Source organism: Amblyomma mixtum, chromosome 1 (assembly GCF_055824585.1).
Source record: "Amblyomma mixtum isolate Tamu chromosome 1, ASM5582458v1, whole genome shotgun sequence".
Lineage (NCBI taxonomy): Eukaryota > Metazoa > Arthropoda > Arachnida > Ixodida > Ixodidae > Amblyomma > Amblyomma mixtum.
Window position 1 is genome coordinate 230,135,184 of NC_143012.1, and position 19,303 is coordinate 230,154,486.

Genomic DNA, 19,303 nt, shown 5'->3' on the forward strand with positions numbered 1-19,303 from the left:
TCTATATTCCTGTCTGGTTTGTTGTGGCTAGGGCATGTCCACACCATGTGGATCATGTCTGCTATTTCATTACAATGTTTACACCTGGGGTCTTGGATCGCCGGATGCCATCTGCTTAGTGCGAGTGGGTTCGGAAAAACTCCCGCCTGTAACTTTCTCCATATGACCTCTTCCTTTTTGCTAAGGCCCTTGCATGCTCCAGGTAATGTCTGTCTTCCTAATCTGTAATGGCTAAGAATATCTTGGTACGTGTTCAGCTCCTCGCTCGTCTGAAGGGGCTCTCTGCTTGACGAGACCGCATTGGGGACCCGGTGTGTGAGTCCTCGGGCCAATGCGTGCGCTGTCTCGTTTCCCCGGAGGCCCTCGTGGGCAGGAGTCCAAACAAGGTTTATTAGTTCTGCCGGTGTCGGGCCGGCATTCAGAATTTTGACTGCTTCGACAGATACCCTGCCTGCGTTGTAGTTGCGGATAGCCGATTTGGAATCTGTTATAATCACCCTGACATTCCGTTGAGTTAAAGCCAGCGCAATGGCTACCTCCTCAGCCGCTGTTGCATCTCTCTGTTGGGTGCTGCAGCACGAGACTCGGTCTCCGCCCTCCCTGGTTGCTAGGGCTACGAAACCCGTTCTGCCTTCATATTCCGCCGCGTCCGTGTAAACCACGTCCTGTCTATTGGCTAATTTTTTCTGCAGAGCTTTCGCTCTGTCCTTTCGCCTACCCTCATGGTGTACCGGATCCATATTCCTTGGGAGTGGTGGGATTCTGATTTTGTTCCTTATGTCTGTTGGGATATTCTCCGTGTGTTTGAGCCGCGCTCGAGGTTCGAAGCCTAGCTTTTCTAGTATCTTTAGCCCCGAATGGCTGCGTAGGAGTCGTTGTTGTTGCGCTACTCTGGTAGCCTCAATGAGCTCGTCTAGTGTGTTCGAAATCCCCATGTTTAGAATTTTCTGGGTGGATGTGTACGGGGGGAGGCCCAGAGCGGTTTTGAAGCCTTTCCTAATTAGGATTTCAATCTTGTTTTTTTCTGCTTTGGCTAGCCGTAGATATGGTGCCACGTATGTGATTCTGCTGATTACAAATGATTGAACTAGTCTTAAGAGGTTCGTCTCCTTCATTCCCGCGTGTTTATTTGCTATTCTTTTCAGTAGCCTACACGTCTGGCTTACACTCGATTCGAGTTTTCGTATCGTTTCGGTGTTCTTACCGTTTGCCTGTATCCTAAGACCCAGTACTCTAATCATCTCTACTGAGGGTATTTTGTCCCCGTTTACCGTTAGCGTTATCCCATGTTCATGGGGCTTTCTTTGTCTCTTTTGTGGGCCGAGGAAGAGCGCTTCCGATTTCTCGGCAGAACATTTGAGTCCTATTTGTTTTAGGTACGACTCAATTTCCTCGATCGCTCTTTGGAGGGTACCTTCGATGTGCGCGTCACTGCCTCTGGTAACCCAGAGGGTGAGGTCGTCCGCGTATATTGTGTGGTTGAGCCCTTCTATACACGCCAATTTATGTGGTAAGCCAATCATTGCAATGTTGAAGAGTGTTGGTGATAGGACCGAGCCTTGGGGAGTACCTTTGTTGCCCAGCCTTATGCCTTTCTCTTCCTTCCCTCCTAGGCTGATAGTAACTGTTCTGTTTGAAAGAAAGTCCTTCACGTAGTTGTATACCTTTCCCCCTACATTTAGAGTTTCTAAGCGTTCTAGTATGGCTGCGTGGTCAACGTTGTCAAAAGCTTTGGCCACGTCAAGGCCGACTATTACTCTGGTATCAGCTGTTTCGTTGTCTAGCACTTGTTCTTTAAGTTGAAGCATAACATCGCATGCAGAAAGATGTGTCCTGAATCCGATCATCGTGTCGGGGTAAAGCTTTTGTTCTTCTATGAATCTGTTTAGCCTCGTTTGAATAACGTGCTCCATTAGCTTACCTACACATGAGGTAAGCGAAATGGGCCTCAGGTTTTCGAGACTTAGTTTCTTACCTGGTTTTGGGATAAGGACTAGGTTGGCCTCTTTCCACGAAGGTGGGATTCGGCCCTTATCCCAACATTCCTGCATGTACGCTGTTAGGTTTCTAATTGATGCATCATCCAAATTCCTCAGCATGCGATTGCTGATTCTGTCTGGACCTGCCGCAGTTTTAGTTCTGAGTATGTTCAACTCCGCCCTAACCTCTCCGATGGTGATGGGCCCATCGAGAAGAGGATTCTCTGCGCCCTTGTACTCGGGGAGGGGTGTGGGTGGTGTGCACCTCAAGTACTTGTCCCTCACTTCAGAGATTAGTTGATCACTAGTGCCTTCGTATTTATATACGAGTTTCTGTAGTTGTTGTCGTGCCTCATACTTTGTCTTGTCCGGGTCTAAGAGATGTCTGAGCATTTTCCACGTGTTGCCTTTGCTGATTCTGCGGTCCATCTGCTCGCAGATACTACCCCAGTTTTGTCTGGTTAAGTTCAGCGCGTGCTCCTCGATATCTCTATTCTGTTTGGCTAGGAGCTTACGTATGTTTCTGTTCCCCTTGTTTTGAGCAAGTTTTTCTTCTAGCTCCCTTTTCTTGCGCCACAGGCCTATCATACGCCTGTCTACCTCTTCTTGCGTTTCGTCTGCTTCCACCTCTTCGGTGGCTTCTTTAACTGCCGCGAGAATGTCTGTGCCCCAAGATTCTATGTCCCTGATTGCGTCTCGGGTATGAAGGTTCGCCCTGAATAGATCCCAATTTACCGCTGCGACCTTTTTGGGTTTCGGTGTGGGCGGTCCGTCTTCTACCACGATCTCAATAATTTTGTGGTCGCTTCCTAGGTCCTCCCCCGTGTTACACCACCTTGCCGTGATTTGGCCTCCGGTGAGAGTTAAGTCAGGTGTAGTGTCCCTACTCACGCTATTGCCCTGTCTTGTTGGTTTGATGGGGTCAGTGATCAAGATGAGCTCATTGTGGAGAATACTGTCCCAGAGTTCTCTGCCCTTGATTTGCGTATATTTGTATCCCCATGCGGGATGATGAGCGTTAAAGTCCCCGACAATGACGATAGGGTTTTTGCCCGCTATCTGTTTCGTTTTTGCGAATAGCTTGCCGAAGCCGCAATCCTTTCTCTGTTTCGGAGAGCTGTATACGTTTAAGACGAATAGGCTTTTCTCTCTCCGCTTACGCGGTATCATTTCGATTAGAGTGTGATCTAATTGGACGTGCCCTGTCTCGTGCTGCAGCGCGGTAACGTTGCGTTTGACAAGGGTGACAACCTGCGTGTTGTCCCCTCGGCCCGGGTACGATTTGTAACCGGGCAGCTTCGCGTTTTTCCCGCACTCTTGTAAAGCTATAATTTCGGGTTTGTCTCCGTTTGCAAGGAACGATTGTAAAACGGCCCGTTTACGCAGAAAGCCCCTACAGTTCCACTGCCAGATAGTATTATTGTTCTTTGGCCAAGGCATTTTTGGTTGCTTGGAATTCCGCGTATATCCATTGGTCCCTTTTCTCAAATTCCGCCGTGAGAGCAGCGTCTCGCTTTGCAAATTCTACTCTGATCGTTTCTGTGACTTGTTTCATGAATTGCATTAGTGTTCCGTTCAGTAGTTTCATATCCTGTTGTTGTTTGTCGTTTAGTTGTTCGAATTTGGTCTCAAGATCCGACTCTTTGGTACGTTTCTTTTTTGAAGGGGGTTTTTCAACCTTCGCTGTCTCTACCTCTTTATCCTGCTCCACTTGCATAGACGCCATTGCCTTTTCCTGTTGCGGTTCGTTTTCCTCGGGTTGTCTAGCTGTCGTTTCTAGCATTTTGATCCGCTCTTCTTGCTTCTTAATATAATCAGTTAAAGTCTTAATCTGATCTGCCTGCTGTTTAATAAGTTCTTTTAATTCTTTAACTGTCTCGGAGTCCTGGGAAACTTTAGTTGGCCAGCTCACCTTTGCAGCTTGCTCCTTGCGTGGCTGTTGCTGTCCGGTTTGTAGCCGGGGGAAGGACTCTGACCGAAACCTCGTTCTGCTGCCGGATCTATTACGGGAGCGGCTGTTCCTTCCGTCTTCTTGCTTCGCTTCTTCAGCCTCCTGTTTGGCTTCCCATTGGCGTTTCTTGACGATATAAGGGGTGCGAAAGAGATTTTTGCACCTCTTGTCCCCGGTGTAGTGTTCTTTGCCGCATAGTTGGCACTGCGGTGTACATTGGTGCCCCTCGGGGGGCGATGTCATGCCACAGCCGCGGCACTTGGTCACCTCACTGTCGCAGACGTCCGAGCGGTGGCCAAGTCCTCCGCACTTGTAACAGACCTCATAGCGTTTCTTGTATAGAAAGCATTTGAAAGTGATTCCGCTCAAGACTACTCTGCGTGGTACTTTCTCTTCTTCGAAGGTGATTAGGAAAGATTTGGTCTTCCCCATTCTTCGTGCATCTATGACTGAAGGGTTGAATCCGTTAATGTTCAGTCCTTCTAGTGCATACTTGTGTGTGTATTCCTCATCGATGCCATGTATGACTCCCCTGCCGCAACTCTCTGGTGCGTTCATGTAAGTGGTCACACCGCGTTCCTTGTCTCCGATCTTGACAGTTTCAATTTTCTCCACCTTCCTCGCGTTTTCGTAGCTAGGCGAGTGGTAGGTAATCGTACCTTGCTTGACGTTTATAGCTAGTCTGTCCTTCAGTGCCTCCTCGTCCTTGATTCCGGCTTTCTCCCTGATGGCCGCCGCAATTCTCATCTCGGTGGTGCTCTTCAGCATTGTTAGTCCTTCTTTGGGACGCAGAACTATTTTCCATCCGGTCGCTGGAAGTCTCGGGAGGTCTGAGGCTATTGAACGTTCAGCGAGTTTCCGTCCCGCCTCTCTGTAGGCTCTCGTGTCGCCGCCGTCGGTCGTCGCAACAGTGGCGGCGTTCGCTGCCGCCGCGTCTCCGGCACCATGTTGGCGTCCTAGGTGGCGTTCGTCGTTCTCCAATTTTTCCGCTCGCTTCTTCAGTCTCATAATCCATTCCTCTTTTTCTTTTTCTTTGGGGTCGATGTCGGTTCCCACCACCGTCACTTCCATCGTCATCGTGGAGCCGGGCGTGGTCGGCGGTGGCGGGAGCTCGCCGGTCGCCGCCTTCTCGGAAGTAGGCCTATCGTGGCGTGTAGCGCTGGCGAACTTGGAATGACGATACAGTCTTTAAAGATGCACTTACAGGCACAAATGTGGTATCCTCAGGTTGCTTGCACCTTAGGAAACAGGTTTAAAAGACATTTACGGTCAACGTAGGAAAAAATCCGCCATGAAATCACTGATTTCGCGGAGCCGACGTGAACGCGTCCGTACTCCTCGACGCCCCCTGGCGGTCTCAAATATTTCGAGAATCATAAAATACACGTGGTTGGCGCCTTATAGACACTATATAGAATACTGTTTACGTGGTCACGTGACTCTAGTGCATCTTAAAAAGAGTCCGCATGTGAAGGGAGCAGTTGTGGTGCAGCTGTCGTTGTTCATTTGTATATCTCAGGGATATCACAGCGTGCATATATAAATAGTTATGTCTCTGCGTCATCGATTTATGTTCTGCAACAGCAAATAGATAATCATTATTTTGATTGCCCTCTCAGCGGATGATGAAAGACTTTACGACCATTAAAAAGAAAAAGTTGGGCTTACACCAAATGTCTGAACATTTCAGTTCCCGAAAGAAATGACACGCCCGAAAATTTAGCTTGTCGAGCTACATATAAATTCATAATAAGGGTAATACTAAACACAAATTCCTCTTTCAGTCAGGCTGACGCAGCTGGTGGAGCTCCTCAGCAGAGCTCTGCATCATCAATTATCGGCTTTCTACGCAAAACACCTAAACGCAGAGGAGAATATGGTCGTGTGTACAGACAGAGACGCAGAGAGCGGAAGGTTGTCTGCACCGCTGAGGCCGCTGTGCATGTGGAACACTGCCGTAATTAGTGAAATCCTTGTGCAGCCTTCGAACATTTGGTATAATCGAAAGGCATGGACCTTTCGCATCATTGCGCGTCAACCTCCACCAAATCGACGCGCAAGGCATGGTAAGACGTGTCGGCCAAGTGATAAATCTGTTTATAAACACATGTTGTTTCCTTCTCTGTCCTACTTTGTCCAGTATTACTCCTTTCCTCGAAGCTGTCAGGTAGTTCAGGCTCAAGGCATCCTTGGACATGGAGGATGCCTGCTTTCTTCCAGTAAACGTACACATGCTCGGAAAAACACACCGCAAAAAAACAAAATTAAGTTTGAGTGCTGGTCATTTCGTTTTATAGCTCTGTTACAAACGGTATTTTTTGTAAAGTCGTTAGTTGTGCTCTTCCTTGAGTAGGCAACACACGGACATGGTTGCAAAAAGTATCCTGTGCAAGCTACTGCAACTTGGCCTTCTAGCAGCCCGTTTCTAGCCTTCGCAGACTGTAGAAAAAAAGAAAAAAACCTGGACTCGTTTATGTACAGCTTGTCGAGCTACTCGTTAGACGAGGTCCAAAAAGTAAGGAAACAAACAATGCTTGCATCGCCTATATTGCATTCGGCATCGCATGTTGAACAAATGAACTTTAATTCATTAAACCACAATAAGACCCCAGTTGAGGGTTAAATATTTGAATCTTGAGAGCCTTGATTCGAACAGTGCTTCGAAGAGAATATTTTTAAAGATATTTCACCTTAAACATGGGGACACACGTAACTTCCACGTTTTGTTGAACCAGTGTAGCGGCGTGCTACTAATCACGCAAATATTTATGAAACAATAGAGAATAATCATGTTTTATTATTTATTGAAGTAATGACTTCATGCAGGTCTTCTACTTCATGAGAATGTGTTCACTGCAGCAAAGTTTGCCACGCCGTCACATTACCGTAGATTTATTTTCGTTTCTTCAATATTACAAGCCTCGATGCTCACGATTTTCTGTAGATTTGACCACTAACACATCCTAGCAATGAAAACGCTTCCAGGGAGCTCTTCGTAGAAAACCAGTGCGCTTTGCCGTGCTCCGTCCTACACGACGGAGCAATAGCGCAAACAGGACAAGGGACCAAGAACGAGTAGACACACACAGCGCTGTGTGTGCCTACTCGTTCTTGGTCCCTTGTCCTGTTTGCGCTATTGCCCCGAAGTATGAACCAACAAGCCCGAATTTCAACTCCGTCCTGCACATATTTGTTCCTGCTTAGCTCTACAAAGCGAGCATAGTTTTCAACTGTGCAGGTTTATGACACAAAACATGACAGCGAAAGCTGGAAAGCTTCGCTGCGTTTCTTGCGACACACACGCGAAGGCATTGCGCGCGTGCGCCCGCAAGCGCCTGCGACCGACTTGCGAGACTTCGTCCCCCCCCCCCCCCCCCCCCCCCGGCCCCCTCTCGTCTACCGCCTCCCAACACGCACACACTCAGTAATTTTTAATATGTTACGTTTCAGCGATACATGAATGTAACATAGAAGAAGCGTAGCTTGTTGGGCCAGTTAGTGCATGTTTGAGAGGAACAGAAAAACCAGAAAAACAGGACGCGTTCACACGGTGAAGAAATACACATGGACAGTGCTGGACAGTACTGTTCATGTCTATTTCTTCACTCTGTGAACGCGTCCGGTTTTGCTGGTTTTTCTATTCCTCTGAATGTAACACTTCATAAATGTTAACAGCGGCTGATCTCATGGCGTCAAGCTTGGCTTCAGCTGCTTGTCATTGCATTTACTACTCAACTTTACAGGGGCAGCCGTCAAGCCGGGAAGGAGGTAGCCAAGATACAGCGTAGAAACCGCATCTAGCTCTGTCTTCTTCGTTTGAAGAGAGATAGGAAAGCTTCACAGGTTGCATGCCGGATGCAAATACAGTTCTTTCGTCGCTGGTTCGCGTTCAGTTCGCGAACTGTCGCGGTGAAATACAGTTACCACGTCCGCAAAGCCGTGAGAAATAATTAGCGTATAGTTACGCATGCAGTCGCGAGTGTTCATTGACGACCTTTTAAGGGCTCCAGTTTGGCTGCTTGATGCAGTAAATTTCAGGTGTGATTGTCTACCAAACTTTGCGAACTTCAAATTCGGTGTGTGGAGTAACACGCTTAAGGAGATGAGTTTAAGTTATACTAACGATGCTGAAGAATACAGCACCATAGCAGTTTGATCGAGCCGAGGCGAAAAGAAAACGACTGTGATCAAAGATGGTGAAGAACGTGATATCTTGAAAACGACCATACTACGACAAAGAGGATATGAAGAAAATTTATTTATTTATTTATTTATTTATTTATTTATTTATTTATTTATTTATTTATTTATTTATTTATTTATTTATTTATTTATTTATTTATTTATTTATTTATTTATTTATTTATTTATTTATTTATTTATTTATTTATTTATTTATTTATTTATTTATTTATTTATTTATAAACACTGCAGGCCCTTCTCGGGCCCATGCAGGAGTGGATACAAAGGAGAAAATACAGGGGAACGAGTTAGGTACATATATAACAAAATAAGAATTCATCATCATAGCGGCATCGTGGTGGCATTGATGTCAATTCAGGGAAACGAAAATAGCGGCTTCAGCACGGAAACAAATTAGTTACGAAAAATACAAAATGAAAGTCAGCACCATAGTTTTATCACGGTGGCATTACTGATAAATCAATGCTATTTACATGTTCTATGAATGATTCTACTGAGTTGCAGTTTACAGCTGCTCAGGGTGGTTTGTTCCAGCTAGATATAGCCGATAGAAACAAAGAATATTTATGCGCATTAATATGGCTTACGGGTTAATGAAGTGCTTACTCATGGTTAGTTCACGAAGAGTGACGAAATGGTTCCTGGAGGTATGTTCCTTTTGATATGTTCAAATTACCGTGATAAAGCAAAAACAGAAATTTTAGTCTTGATGTTGCGCTACGCCGTGCCAAGCTGTGAAGATTTTTTTTGTGAAGTAGGTTAGATACGCTGGAATGTCTGGAGAAGTTTGAATATACAAAGCGTACTGCTAGGTTTTGAATGCGTTCTAGTTTGCTTATTAAATATTGCTTGTGTGGCCTCCAAATAATGTGGGCATATTCTAAAGTTGATCTCACGAGCGTTCATAGTCACTTCATAGTCGATTCCGTATCTCATTATGCACTCGGTTCAACACCCAATGAAACGGGTAATTGCCCCGCTGTACACAAATAATATAGTAACTTTCGTCGGTAGCACGCGGATGATATATCAGCTTTTCATTGAAGCAGTAACATGTTTGCTTCTACCTTTCCTTCTCAGTCTGTCTTCAATGCAGTGTTTTATTTTTTTGAGACCTAGAGGGAATCGAAAGCGCTCCATACCAAAATCGGGAACGGCTTTTCAATTTCTTAAGCCGAAAGGAGCGAATGGAGGTAGCAGAAAAATATTGTGCGCAGATTATAGAAGCTTTTCGCTGAAGTCGCACCCCGTATAAAAAAAAATTCTCTGAAGAAGTTTGCCGAAATTGAGGCATTTTTCTAACAACCCGGGACTGCGGCATTATTTTCCATTGGTTGGTTCTTCTGGAGCATGGCAACAAATCGGCCATTCAATTCATGCTTGGTTCTTGTTTTTAACTTTTTTATTGTTGCGCTCTCTATCTAAGTTGTCACCCTTCCATTTTCGGCCATGTTCTAGTTTCATGAATTCAGTGGCGCTACCGGATTCGACAAAGCAATCAGGCAAGTTCCGGCAAAAATTGGAATCACGTATGGCTGCAACGGCTAGCAGGAACTTCGCTCGAGGCTTTTCTCTCATTTCGCTTTTAACCGCCTTTTGGCAAGTCACTGTCCGCTTCCATGATCGGCGATGATTTTTCCGTTATCGATTTAGCCACGCTGCTGCTTCCCTTGGCAACTGGTTTTCTTTTACTACGCTTAATTGATGATGTTATTTGGCTGCGGTTCTGTCTTCATAACAATACAAAGAGAATGCCTTTTTGAGTAATGACTTTGGAGGTCACGTGGGCATCTTGTTTTTCGCATGCACCTGTTTTTTTTCTTCATTTTTAATCCCATGGTCCCTGATTATTGCGTTGACTTTAGAGCATGACACTTTTCTTTGGCTATCTTGGATGCCGGATTTATTTATTCACCGGAATTTGATAGGATGTCTCAAGCAGTTGGCTCCTGTGAAAGCACACATCATAATTTTTGCCGGTCTTCCGGCGGAGGTCACCGACTGTTTTCGCTGTTCTATGATTCAAGTATTATCTGTGCAGTTCCTTTGAGAAAACGCTTCCTTTATGAAGGGCAGAGTTTCAGAGAAAACCAGACATTAACTCTTTCGCTACCGCGGAAAAATGCACGATTTGGAGCGCACTGAAAGAAAATTTTTTTTCTCAAGAACTAATACACCCAGCACATATTGCAATGCATGAAATTGTAGCTTATTAGTTACACTTCTGAATGAAACAAACACCAGAGTTGTGTGTGCAAAAGTAAATGAACATTTATTTGTGAAATTTACTAAAAACACAAAAAAAGTAAATAGCAAAAACAAAAATTACCGGCTGCACTAAGCCCGAACTTGATTAGAGGAAAACTGGAATATACAAACTGTTGCACATGTTTATAGCTGTCATTATTCACAGTTTCAGCTATGAAAAAAATTTACTGCACTTTCCATGGCTTGTCAAGTCAGGGGTCATGACTGTGGTGCCACTGTGAAGAGCAGTCAGAGGTGAAGATGTGAAGTAGAGGTAGACTGACAAGTGCTTCACATAAGGTTTTATCTTTGTTCCTCCCTTGTTCTCTGATAGCCGAGCTTGTAGTTTCTTCTTTTTTTCATTCTTTTCGGTTGGTGTTGAATGGATTCTATGAGAGGATTAGGGGCGTGGACTTCTTTTCCCTCATCATACCCTAAGATTTCTTGAATGAGCTGCTCCCTGAAAGCCAGCTGATAAAATTTGGCATTTTAGGCAAGCTCTAAAACACCAGGATCGATGAAATAAGTTTTATCGATGTGGTTCAAAAGCCAGGACACTCTTCAAGTGTTGCCAATAGAAGCTGCCGCCACTGAATCATCCGGGTCCGTTACGTGCAAAAAAAAAACAAAAACGAAAAAAGTGAAAAACCAATTTTGAGAAATGATTTTTGATGGCAGAGGGCCAGAATAGATTATTCTGGTATTTCAGTAGAGATACAGTCGTGGCAGGTCAACAATTCCAATGTATATGATGATTCCAATGAACATCAGAATCTCCAACAGATTCACGTCTTCCCATGAGCCGTCACGCCGAATTTGCTGAAAATCTTCATCCATGCATACTTATTAGTGTTTCCGCACACGATCTTCATCATTTCCGCCGTGAAGAGCATAAAAAAAAAGTCTAGAACTCGAGCGAATCTCCGAGCCCCGCTCCGCAGCGATGTGCCGATATGGACACCTAGCTGTCGTCTTGGTTGAAAAACGCGACGCGACCTTGAGCATTTGGCAAACTGTCTTCGCCATACGTTGTCAAGACCCTGAAGCACAAAAATAAACCACTGTCATCAATTACAAACCGTATGCACCGCAGAAAACACACAGCGAACGAAAACAGAACTTACATGCAAGTACGCGCTGACGTTCCGGGCTCCCGAGGCGAAGTCTCGCTGCCGAAACCGAAATCCAACGTTTGTACATTGTTGCCCGACTAATAACCACTGCTTTCGTCGCAAAAAACGAAACCGAAACCGGCCGACGTGCTCGGTGTCAGCTTTCGCTTCCGAGGAGCGCGCGGCGACGCGGACGCCATTTTCTCCGGCTGACGGTGCTGCGGCCGTTCAAAGTTTTATTTTTCACGGCGCCCCCTCATGTCAAAACACTTAAACCAAGGCTGCAATCGAAAGAGCAGTTGTTGAGCTCGCTAACTAGATGGCGGAGCACGTCCACAACGCTCCAAAATTAGCTTTTTTGCGCGGGCGATTTGAATCGATCATATGCGAACGATCGCCTAAGGCGCGGTAGCGAAAGAGTTAAGAATTGAAACCGACCATGACCTACACTGGCCACCTTCGACAGGCCTCAGAGCTACAAATTCATTTTTTTTTTCTTACGCTAAGGTATACACGAAGAAAGGAATGGTATTAAAAAGAAAAATGTGCTCTGGAGTTAAACTTGCGGAGTTACGGTAACAAAGTATGAATTCTATGTTCTAATTCATGGATAATTCATGGACGAGCTATGCTACCGGAACCCGTGCGCATCAAAATGGGGAGCAACTTGCGGGCCTCTAACAGCGGCGTGACCGTCCAGAGTGGAATGCCGACGGCAACTTGGCGCACGCGGCAGATAGTTCAGCAGCATCTTGCAGTTCATCGGGGGGCATCTTTCAGGCATTTACGCACTCTAAAAAGCGACGCTAACTGCTGCGTTCTTGACTTTAACAGCTCTTACCGCAATTAACCGGTAACCAAGCTTTACCGGCTTCTTAAAAGGCGAAACTGGTAGCAGGAACGAGAAAACGTTGGATTCAACTCTTTCATGGTCGTAAGTAAGCTGATGTTATATCCTTTCTGCGTAATTGTCCTCATCACACCTGCGTTTATCGATGTTTGAAAACAACTATAGAGACTGATGTATTAACACATGTGTTCTTTGAAGTGGTTCCTTATGATAAGTCACAGTAATACCTGAAGAGTTTCCTTTGCCGCGTATCGTTTGTCATTGGCTCGTGACACTACCACCTTGATTCACAATTTTTCTCGCGTCAAGTTGTGTACTGAATCCGCACCATCTATGCCAGCAACGCCATTCATCGTCGTGGCTTACCTCCACAATCAAGGATTATTCTGTTGGACCGACGCCGTTGATGTGGACCCGAAATGTGATCTTCATATGACAGGCACCGCACGGGAATAGTTAGAACACATGAAAATGATTTGCATCTGTTGACTTCTGTAAGCAGGAGCTCGGCGACCTGTTGCGCAAAGCGCCCCGACGTCAATTCCCCGTCAAGAGGGCCCTCGCGTCGCGCGCCCTCACATGTTGTGACCCTCACATTGCATACATTCAGGCCGTGCTCACTTTGTGCAGGAAAGTTGACAAAGCCACCCTGAGCCGGATAAATTTGGCCACATAATCACATGACTGCCGACGGCGCCTTTCGCCTCCTGCTAGGTGAAAACTGTTCTACGGTTACATCTATTCTTGATTTGCGCTCGCGTTTCGCGCTGACGAAATACAGGCGCATTTCGCGCCGTTTTGACCGGTAGCCGAACACGGCTTCCATCTGCTCACGTGAGGACCTTGTTACATATTAACAGCCTTCCGAACATGCTAACTTGACTAGCATCGTGCGCCGTGAAATGGAGGACATGGAGGCCGCTGTTCCCACATTGCAATCTCCGAACTACCCTCTGGCTCTCGTCCAGGCCGTCCTTCTCCTGGAGGTTGCAGACATGACCGTGTCTTTTGGCCGCGTCGTTGACACCTTAAATTCCGGCAAGGACTCTCCAGTGATCGCGGCTGCCGCTTCCAGTACCAGCTTCTCGCCTTAATACCGGCCCGGTAATCAAGCTGATTGGCTTACCCTTGACAATTGGGTTGCAACAACGTTGAAATTCAGGCTTGTTGGTTCATACTTCGGAGCAATAGCGCAAACAGGACAAGGGACCAAGAACGAGTAGACGCACACAGCGCTAACTTCCAACAACTTTATTAGAAGCAAAAGCACAAGAATGTATACATCCATTTTTGCCGCGTCATCCCCAAGCATGCGCAAAGTCACTGCGAGCGTAGGTCAATTTCTTTTTTTGAAAGTTTGACAGAAGGAGTGCTTACACAGGCACTTCCTAATCTGGCTGTTTTCTGCTTTAATAATCTCCCGAGTGCGTTTGTCCTTACTTTTGCCAACTAAAAAACACTTTTCTAGTAACGGCTTGCACCTAACACATGCGTTGCAATCTTTCACGAGTTCGCCATCATTTTCGTAAACTTTCTGCTACAAAAATCTGAATCCAGGATAGCCAGCGTGCTATAGCCTTGTCCGCATATGATTGAAAATCTTGTCCGCATATGATGTATGCAAGTTTGCAACAACAGTGCAGTAGGCTACCGCTCGCTGGCTATCCTGGTCACCTTCAGATTTCTGTAGCAGAAAGTTTACTTAGGAAGCTGAACACTGAGCTGCATCCTTGTGCGCATGTGCCCTTAGAAAGACAGAAGAAAAAAATGGCAGTTATCCCATACTTGCATACCATCTCTCACAATCTTAAGCGCATCGCAAATCGGATAGATGTGTCAGTTACTTTTTCTGCCCCTGAAAAGTTAAATAGCCTATGCAAGGTAAACAAAGTTGTTCGTCCTTTGGCCTAAGAATGCACAAAAAAACATCAAATTCCGTTTGTAGAATGCAAGGTTGGCGTGGTGTACCAGATACCGCTCTCATGTGGACGACAGTATGTCGGTCAAACAAGTCGCTGCCTGAATGACCGCCTCCGTGAGCATAATCGCAACGTAAGTAATAAAAACGAAAATCATGGAGAACTCGTGAAACATTGCAACGCAAGTGTTAGGTGCAAGCCGTTACTAGACAAGTGTTTTTTTAGTTGGCAAAAGTAAGGACAAACGCATTCGGGGGATTATTGAAGCAGAAAAGATAGCCAGGTTAGGAAGTGCCTTTGTAAGCACTCCTTCTGTCAAACTTTCAAAAAAAGAAATTGCTTACCTACGCTCGCAGTGAATTTGTGCATGTTTTGGGATGATGCGGCAAAAATGTATGTATAAACTCTTGTGGTTTTGCTTCTAATAAAGTTGTTGGAAGTTAGCGCTGTGTGTGCCTACTCGTTCATGGTCCCTTGTCCTGTTAGCGCTATTGCTCCGAAAAAATTGGGTTGTCTATTTTACACTCTAACGCGTCAGAGGTATGTCCCGTACATATCTACCAATCCAAAAGCAACCGGCACCGCCTTTGAACCGTCCTTGCGGTCTTCTGCCGAGCCGGTTTTCAGTTCAACTCGAACAAATGCACCTTCGTGCGCCCTCAGTTCAAGCTCCTTTTTCACTTAGCAGACTCTTCCGGGGTCTAGTCCCACCCCGACAAAGTCGCGCCATGAATGCTTTCCTACTCCGCAATCCACCTCTGATGTGCACAGCTTTCTCGACCTCCGCTCGAGTATTCGCCAGTTCATGCAGAATTTAATTCTACATTGCGCACCCTCTTACCTCGCTCCTCAAGAAGGATGTCTGTCTTTGGAGCCCCACCGAACTGCCCTTCCGAGCAATGTTCAGTGTCCACACCGCTCCACCTGTTTTGGCCCATTTCGATTCTACAGCTCCATGGAACTTCGGACCGACACGAGTGGTCATAGCGTTGGTACGATGCTCCCTGAGAGGCAATGCGATCGAATTCACATGATTCTTTACGCCAGCCATCTTCTTTCTGTGTCAGAACATAACTATTCTATCACTGAGTGAGAATGCCAAGTCGTAGTTTGGGTAATTACCAAATTCCGCGGTTAGTTCTTTAGGCACCCCTTCTCTGTTAAAGCGGTCCATCACGCCTTGTGCTAGGTATGTTGGCTCAAAGATCCTGCTAGTCGGCTGGGGAGCAGGACTCGTCGTCAAGAATGTACATTTTCTGTCATTCACAAGTTTTTATCAATGTAACAATGACTCAGTTTGCTTGTACCGTCGCCCTGCCGATACCTTTTTGTCCAGAGAATGTGGGGCTAACGCCTTCGTTTTCTCCATATCGGACCTCTGCCACACTGCTCAAGAACAGCGCTAATATCTCTCGATACGCTCAGTTGTCGACTGCCTCCTCTCAAACCGCTCTGATGCTTTCCTCGCCATATTCGTGGTACACTACACCATCCTATGCAGGCGCATTACGAAGCCTGATCGCGCTCTGCTCTTGCTCGTGGTTCGTCAACATCTGTGTTCCAACGTCCCTGAACAGCTCCATGGTGCTCTCATGTCTTGGAGTATCCAGCACGTATTACAGAAAGCGACATCGCTTCTCTCGCCAGGTCTCTATCGTTCTGTCCGGCGTATGTGGCCTCTTGTGAGCTCTGCCAACGCCGGAAGAATATCTCTTTTTCAGCGCATAGACCTGTTCTCCCGTGTTGTCGTCGACCTGCTCGGATCTTTTACAGTGCCCGCTATGGCGAACAAATCGATCGCTATCACTACAGACTGCACGACGGGCTACCTATGACTCGGGCGATCCCATTCAGCTGCGCTGTTTTCGCTAACTTCCTCCTTCACAACGTCATCCTCCAGCCCGGTGCCCCCTCGTCATCCGCTCACCGATCATAGTTCCTGGTTTCTCTCCCAATTGGTCGTTGGAATTCTCACCTTCTGCTCCATCCGTCATCAGTTCGGAATGACATGCCACCCGCAGACGGGGGGTCTGACCGAACGTCTGAACCGTACCCTGTCCGACATGCTTTCAGTGAACGCCTCCGACCACCACTGTGATTGTGATATTAGCATTTGTTTGGTGACATTCATCTCCAATTCACACGTCATGATACAGCGGATTACTGTCCTTTTTAACTTCTGTTCTGCAGTGGCCCTTTGCTGCCCTTCGACAGTGTACTGCCCACCACCGCCTCAACGAGTACTTGTGCTAGGGGCGCCACCAGCCGCACCGACGCCGACCGTCCTGTGGACTGGCACTGGTTGTCCGGTTGCCAACATTCTCAGAAGTGTCGTCATGACTGTCATCAGGATGCCACCGAGCTTCCCCGCTTCATTGCCTTGCTTGGGCCTCTGTGAGAAAGTTCTGCCGTGATATACGGGCCCTTACCGTGTTGTACAGTCGTCGACAAAAGATTTCAGAATGCGGATTAGCAGTTAAAATTTTGTTACGACATTCTTGGAATGAAGCATTCTTGGAATGAAGCATTCTTGGATATTCTTGGAATGAAGCACGTATGTCCCTTCATGGTTCAGTACTTTGCATCGACGTGCTTTGCCCGACTGCAGAGACGCATTTTTTTTTTACCGCGTACAGTCATCCAGCGAACTTTTATTCATTACTGTTCGTCTTGTGAACGTCATGGCGTAAGAGAGCGCAGCGTTCCATCCGCAGACCACGTCCGCTACACTACGCACCGTATCTTCCATGTCACACGTCTTAAGCCTTATTATTCGCAAGCTACCTTGATTGTGCAGTACTCCCCGGGACCCTGCTTTTGGTTGGGTGGGGGTGGGGTGTAGCGCTACGTACGTTTGCAGAACGATGCAGTCTTTCCGACTACAACGTCGCTGTGGTGCGCACTTGTAAGGTGATCTTGAGCACACAAAGTACATTTCAGCCTTAAAAATTTTCCTAGAAATATTTTCTTTTGCTGTAGGCGACTTGAGTTTTCCCTTTTTATGATTAGCCTCTCTATATTAAAGTTAGTTTACTTAGATTTTTATTCGTTGATTTAATCCATTGAGCTGCGAACTTCCTGAATAATGCCAGTGAAAGAACAAAAATTTCGACTTAAAGCACAGAAATTTAAAAGTGCAACGTTGCAAACGTTGATAAATAAAACGCCACCAGGAAAATAAGCGACATGCATACTTATCTAGGTCGTTTCTTTGGCTGATATTTTCAGAGAAACGTAGACGGGGTCGGCATTTTCTAAACAGCGGCTGTTTCATGCCGCTCGAGGCAAAACTAGAGCAAATCACACGGTACACACACTCGCATTTGAGATCGAAATACAGAGCATGACCAGAAATGTAAAACCTGCTTAAAAAAGAAAAAATTACCGAAAAGAAAAGCCTCATTCTGCAAGTGACGTGAAGAAAGACGTGAACTTGTTTCTTGTTTATTCACATGGACAAGAAAGGAGAACTTGGTGCCGCACAGCGGCTCCGGCTACCCCTGTTCACCAATTCACAGAAACCACTTGGTCTGACAATACGCAGTTCAAAATTGCATAATATAAGAAAACACAAATAATACACAACTTGTAAAACAAAATACAAGCGTCAGGAGAGGCAGTATTATTGAGCGAACACAAAGAATTTCTTTTGGCTTAACGCAATCAGAATGCCACTGCCGCATAGGTGAATGGTAAGAGAAGCTCTACAGTCCTACTTTCTGTGTCGTCGTATGTTTACGGTTTTTGCAAATGTACAATAGAAAACACAGCCAGCTGTGGACGTTACCAATGCGCCTGAGAGCTTGGTAAAACATAACGAAAACAAACTGAACAAAAAAATGCCTTTCTGTGTTGTATGCCTAATATGATCCGGTTGCTCTTTTATGAGTCGGGTGGGCCGCGGTCGCTCATTCTATGTGCCGGAGCAGTCATCCCTTTGTTGCCAACTTTCTCATAGCAGAAATGACTGCTTTCCAGATGGCAACCGAAATATTCGAGGGCCGTAGGAAGTTCCGAGCTCAGGCCACATGCAGAGACTCGAAGAGTGCAGTTTTCAGCTGAACCCTCCTTCTTCTCACCTCAAACTGTGTAACACCGTCATCGAGTCCCTCTCGCCAGGCTAAAAACGTCTCTAGGGACTGCTCCGTTCACTGAACTTGATTCCCATTTACGTTGCGGTGCTAGGTAAAAAAAAAAAAAAAAATGAGCATGTTTGAAAATTGCGCCCGCAGCAGTGGGGCACGCGGTGCAAACGCCATTAAGCACCGCTGTCAATCCACCTGACTTAGACCAAGCCATCATGCAGCGGAATTTGCTTTAGGAACATCCTGGCCAAAAGGCGTCGAACGGAAAAAAACCACAAACCAAAGGTAACTACCAACGGGGGAGCTTGCGCACTAAGAAAGATTCCTTCTCCACCGCTTTAGAACACTTCCCGCCTCTTCCGATGAGGTCTCTGGCTTGTAGCTCCAGATAGTCCCTTCGACCACGTGTTCTGCCAGTGCGGAGCGTTCAAAGCGCAAAGGCTTGCTCTCACTGCCAGACGAAGCAGCTTGTGCGCCGCACCAATACTCTCAGAGATCCCATCTTATCGGATGGTTGCCAGGAAAATAAGGCCTCTCATGATATATTCATTTTAAAATAGACAGGCCTCCAAAGACTTCTGCGAGGAATACTGGTCATTTGGACTGCTGACACTTACCGCGCTCCATTGCCTACGACGCGTATCCCCCTTATTATCTCTCTTTCTTTTCCTTTTCTCTCCAACGGTGCCCTTAGCTTTTCTACCAGTAACAAGCTCGCGCGCGTTTTTACACTTTTCTTCTCCGTATATACTAATAATCATCGTTTTACACATTTTTTTCTTTATGTCCAAGTGGAAAGCAGAGCTTACCGCACAGTTCTCGCCATCTTCACCCTTTGCCACTTGGCATGTCACCCATTTCACCCTTTGCCACTTGGCAGGGAAGCTGAAACGGTTTTTTGAGAATTCGAGGTTATTCAAGAATTCGATTCTATCTAGCTTCTAGATAAACAATGCA